The following is a 5,764-nucleotide window of genomic DNA, read 5'->3' as shown; positions in this document are numbered from 1 at the left end:
TGGCGTCCTGGCTGAGGGTCGGCCAATAGTATCCTTGCCGGATCACTTTGGCTGACAGCGACCGGGCGCCTGAGTGATTGCCGCACACTCCTTCGTGGATCTCTCTGAGGACGTACAGGCCCTCTTCAGGGGTTAGGCATTTCAATAGAGGCAGGGAAAAGCCACGTCGGTACAGTGCCCCATCTCGGACCACGAACCGAGCTGCCCGCCTTGCCAACTTTCTGCGCTCCTTGGGATCTTGTGGTGAGTTGCCCCTAATGAAGTCTGTGATCGGGTCCATCCATGAGGATTCTGGAGCGCCGATCTCCATCAGATCTGGCTCTAAGATCGAGGGATTATCTAGGATCTCAACGGGGACCGACCTGGCGAGGTCGGTCTCGTACGCCGATGCTAACTTGGCCAAGGCGTCAGCATTCGAATTTTCCGCTCGCGGAATCCGGCTTACCTCGTAAGTTCGAAACTGGGTGAGGTAGGATCTGACCTTGCCCAAATACTTCTCCATTCGGGTGTCTTTGGCTTGGTATTCGTCATTGATCTGGCTCACAACCAGCTGGGAGTCACTGAAAACCTTAACACAAGAGGCCCCAGTGCTCGAGCGATTCGCAAGCCGGCAATAAATGCTTCATACTCAGCCTCGTTGTTAGAAGTCCGGAAGCTGAACCGCAAGGCATACTCAAATCGCTCACCCCCTGGTCCGAGCAAGAGGACCCCGGCTCCGCACCCCTTCTCATTGGAGGATCCGTCAACATAGACTGTCCAAGGTAGGTCGGACTCGCTCAGCTCGGAAGGTGGTGTGAGCTCGGCTATGAAATCTGCCGCTGCCTGCCCTTTCAACGCAGTTCTGGGTTCGAACTGGATGTCGTACTCACTTAGCTCTATTGCCCACTTCATTAGGCGTCCGGAAGCTTCCGGCCTGTGGAAGATACTTTTAAGGGGCAAGTTAGTGAACACCACCACTGTATGGGCTTGGAAATATGGTCTAAGTCGTCGGGCCGAGGTGACCAAAGCGAGAGCCAACTTCTCCATTTGAGGGTATCTAGTCTCGGCTTCGGTCATAGCCTTGCTTGTGTAGTAGACCGGGTTTTGCCGCGCTTCCTCTTGCCTGATTAGGGCCGAGCTGACGGCACTGTCAGACACTGCTAGGTACAATTGGAGCTTGTCCCCCGGCATGGGCTTGTCAAGCAAGGTTGCCGAACAGAGGTAGCTCTTTAATTGCTGAAACGCTTGCTCGCATTCCGCTGTCCATTCAAACGGCCCTTTCTTTCGTAAGACCTTGAAGAAAGGGAGGCACTTATCTGTCGACCTTGAAACGAACCGGTTCAGGGCCGCAATCCTGCCATTGAGGCACTGAAGCTGCTTCAGCGTTTTAGGTGCCTCCATCTCGATCACGGCTTTAATCTTTTCGGGGTTGGCCTAAATTCCCCGGTTGTTTACCATGAAACCAAGGAATTTTCCCGAGGAGACTCCAAAGGCACACTTAGCAGGGTTGAGTTTCATTTGATATGCCCTCAGAACCTCGAAGGCTTCGGCCAGGTCGGAGAGATGCGACTTAGACTGCTTGCTCTTGACAAGCATGTCGTCCACATACACTTCCATATTCCGGCCGATCTGCTTGGCGAACATTTTGTTCACCATTCTCTGGTAGGTCGCTCCTGCGTTGTTTAACCCGAAGGGCATGACCTTGTAGCAGTATAGACCTTGGTCTGTTATGAAGGCGGTATGACCTTCATCTGGGACATGCATCTTGATTTGGTTGTACCCAGAGTAGGCGTCCATGAAGGTGAGCAGTTCGTGCCCGGCTGTAGCGTCCACGAGCTGATCAATCCTCGGCAGTGGGAAGCAATCTTTCGGACATGCCTTATTTAAGTTCGTAAAATCCACGCACATTCTCCACTTGCCGTTAGATTTTTTAACTAATACAACATTGGAGAGCCACTCGGGATACGAAATTTCTCTTATGTATTCAACTTTCAAAAGTTTGTTAACTTCCTCAACAATTACATCACTCCTCTCCTTGTTTATAGGTCTTCTCTTTTGTTTCACAGGTCGGAATGATGGATCTATGCTGAGGCGATGCGTCATAATTCGCGGGTCAATGCCAGGCATGTCCTCATGGGACCACGCAAAGACGTCCGAGTTGGATATGAGGAAGTGGATTAACTCCTCTCTGTCGGTGGCCCCCAGCTTGGTTCCTATGCTTACCTGCTTCTCGGGACTGAGCCGAGGAACAAGCTCGAGCTCCTCAGTGGGTGCGGCAAACTCCTTCCTCGGCAGGTCGGCCTCGAACTCGAGCATCCCATCCCTGAGAGTTTCGAGGGCGCAGACCGATGAGCCTTTGAGTGCGGTGGCATAGCACTCCCTCGAAGTGGTCTGTTCTCCTCGGACCGTGCCCACGCCATTGGGGGTGGAATACTTCAAAACTTGATGAAGTGTTGAGGGAATGGCCCGAAATGAGTGGATGATGGGTCTCCCAAAGATGGCGTTATAGGCCGATCTACCGTCAACTACCACGAACTCGGCCATTTGAGTGACCCGAGTTTGGTCCTGCCCCAGCGTGACCGGCAAGTCGATGCAACCCTCTGGGATGACCGATTCTCCAGAGAACCCAACCAGCGGCGTCGGGCTTCTCTTCAATTGCGACCTCGTCCAGCCCAAGGCGAGGTGGTCGGTAAGGACAGGATGTTAGCGGATGCGCCCCCGTCTACCAGCACTCTCCTGACCACCACATGATCAATCAAGGGACCAATCACAAGGGCATCATTGTGGGGCAGATGGACCTCCTCCAAGTCTGCACCGTCGAAGGTGATTGGGCAGGTCGGCTCCTGCTCCCTGATGATGCACACCTCGCGTCTGGCTGCACGGGCTATCTCCTTTCTTTTATGTCCGGATTGACCCCCGCTTGGCCCTCCAAAAATGGTATTTATGACCGCAGGTCGGTCGGTGCGCCGGGGTGGCGTCCTTGAACGCTTTCGCTCTTCCTTTTTCTCTGCTGAGCTGGTCCTGGGCTTCCCACAAACTTCTTGAAGTAGCCGTCTTGAATTAGATCCTCAATTTGGCGCTTCAACTCCCAGCAGTCCGACGTGTTGTGGCCGTGCTCCCGATGGAAGCGGCAATACTTGTCCTTGCTGCGCCTCTCCGGGGCTCCCCGAAGTTTCTCCGGACGCTTGAGTAGTTTTTCCATTCCAGAATCCTCGATGTTCGTTAGGATCTCGGAAATTGGAATCGTGGTTAGGGTAAAGCGCTCGGAAGGTCGGCTCCTGGTAGGTCCGTTCTCCGCCCTACGGTACTCAGCTCGGCCGCTGGAAAAGGATCCCTTGTCCTTGGACTTGGGATCTGCCCTTTCATCTTTTCCACTTCTGCCCCGGCCGATCTTCCGTTCAGGTCGGCCGGTTTTGGCTCGGAGGAGCTCCTGTCCATCGATGACTTTCTTCGCCTTCTAGAGCACCTCGGCAAAGGTGGCCGGGGCCTCCTCTCCAAGTTTCACCGTGAGGGCTTCGTCGGCTAGACCGGTGAGGAAATAGCACATGGCCGAGTCATCGGAGCAGTGGGCAACCTTCAACTGCTCCTCCTGGAATCTGGTGACATACTCCTGCAGCGTCTCACCCTCCTTCTGCCTGATCGTGGCGAGATGGGTCGCTGTCTTTTTGTCGTAGTGCCGAGAAGAGAACTGGGCGAGGAACTCCCTTCTCAGCTGAGAGTAGGTCGAGATCGACCTGGCTGGCAGTCTCCGGTACCACAATCGCGCGCTGCCAGTAAGAGCGATCTGAAAGGCGCGGCATTTGATTGCGTCTGATGCCGCTTGGAAGTCCATGAGGCCTTCAAAGACCTCAACATAGTCCTTGGGGTCCTTCGTCCCGTCGTAAGGCTTCACGGTAGGAGCTTTGAACTTCGGAGGGATTGGTGCTTCAAAACGTCCGAGGTGAAAAGCGATTCTCCCAAATCGCCATCGTTCAGTGAATCGTCCTTCTGCTCACATTTGGCCTTTAAGGCCTCCACCTGAGCATCGAGCTCCCCCCTCAGCTGGTCGAACTCCTCCCTTGTGATTATCCCTACGGGATTGTGAGAGGATTCAGCCTGCTGGTTGGAGCTCCTGTGGGAGCGGGATGGTGACTGCCCTTTTCGGAGAGACGAGCCTCTCTTTCTGTTGAGATGCTCACGGAGGTCTCCCCTCTGGCGAGTGTACCCCTCACTCTCGTTGTCCTCGGGACACTCTTCCTCAGCTGGGCCGAGGTGGGAACCCCTTTGCTCTCGTACATTCATGCGCGTCACTCGATTTTCAGATCGGGACCCTGCGCCTGCAGCTAGCACCATTTCGTTATACATTGCCTCCATGGAGCGCATCCAAGTTCTCGCTTGTTGGAGCCGGGGCTGGACCTCGGGCGCCCTTCTTAGAGGTCCCACCTCGGCCACGGGTGGCCTTGGCCATTCTCGGGTGCGCAGGCGGTAGGGCAGGCGCGGTGATCCGTGCCGATCTGCGGAGGGGTTCCGTTGCTAGGCCGTCGTGACCTTGCCCCTCTACCACCGCTACTCCGACCTCCCTCTGGGGGGCATCGCTGGCAGCTAGAGTCCTTTGATCTGTCGTATTGGTTGAATTCGCTGGTTGAACCATGTTCGCTCGCGTGTTGGTTTAAAGGAATTGAGGATGACTTAGGTTGTCAGCCTCTCCCCACAGACGGCGCCAAATGTTTATGCAAAGATGTGCACAACAGTGTGTTCCTGATTGTAGCTCGAACTCGGCCTCCGGACCGACCTGAACACTTGGGCGGACCTGCACAAAAAGGTGAGCACTCCGACGATCAAGTCAGTATAGGTCGGATTCCAAGTTTAGTTCGAAGCCAGAAAATCATCGTACCTGATCGGGGAGTGAAGTCCTCTACTTATGGGTGGTGGTCCCGCTAATCTAGTGACGGTTACATTCGGTAATCTCGGGACCGTCGGTTACACCCGGTAATCTCGGGACCGACGGTTACGCCCGATAATCACGCCGCAGACAGTTGCTCATCTCGGCCCCTACCGAGCTCCCCGGTAGGTCAGACCTGGGCCAAGTTCACCTCGGCCCTCATACTTGGCATTTGTCGGCGTTGGTGGCGGCCATCTCGGCTATCCGAGCTGGGCATGACTCATGAGCCATTTTAGAGCACCAATAGGGGTCCTCCACGTGTCCAGGGTATTCCTTTCCCCAAACAATACACAGTATATATTTGATATATAGTATATAATAAATATACAGTATATATTCGATATACAAGTGGATAATGTTTTAGTAATAACCTAAATGGCTTATAGTACATGGATAAGGTTGGATACCTATCCTGGTAACACTATGAATACGGCATGCTTTGTAATAGTTACAAACGACTTTATTTAGGTTGTTCATGTGGAGACATGTGAGTGGGGGTATCCTATAAAATGAGCTTTTATAAGATCGGACTGCAAAATAGTTAATCTTTAGTTATAACACTGTAAACTAACTAGATTAATATTTCATATGATGACCAGGTAACTCGATCTTAATCTTGAACGGGTTATGGACTTCTACCTATAAGGGATCGTCATTTGATTTGCATGGGTGAGGGTGGCCCGAGTTATCGACACAATAATCCTACCATTTTGGAGACGAGACCGAGTGGGGAGCTAGAAACATAACTATGCAAGATGAAATTCACTTTTTCCCCACTCAAGGGTAAGTAGATGAGTGTTTTCTTAAATGCTGACTCCGGGACTTGAACAAGGGGCTCCATCCCTTCACTTGTCCGAGAGGGAC

Source organism: Momordica charantia (genome assembly GCF_013281855.1).
Source record: "Momordica charantia cultivar OHB3-1 chromosome 9 unlocalized genomic scaffold, Mcharantia_2.0 BLBB01000009.1, whole genome shotgun sequence".
Taxonomy (NCBI): Eukaryota; Viridiplantae; Streptophyta; class Magnoliopsida; order Cucurbitales; family Cucurbitaceae; genus Momordica; species Momordica charantia.
This window is presented reverse-complemented; position numbering follows the sequence as displayed.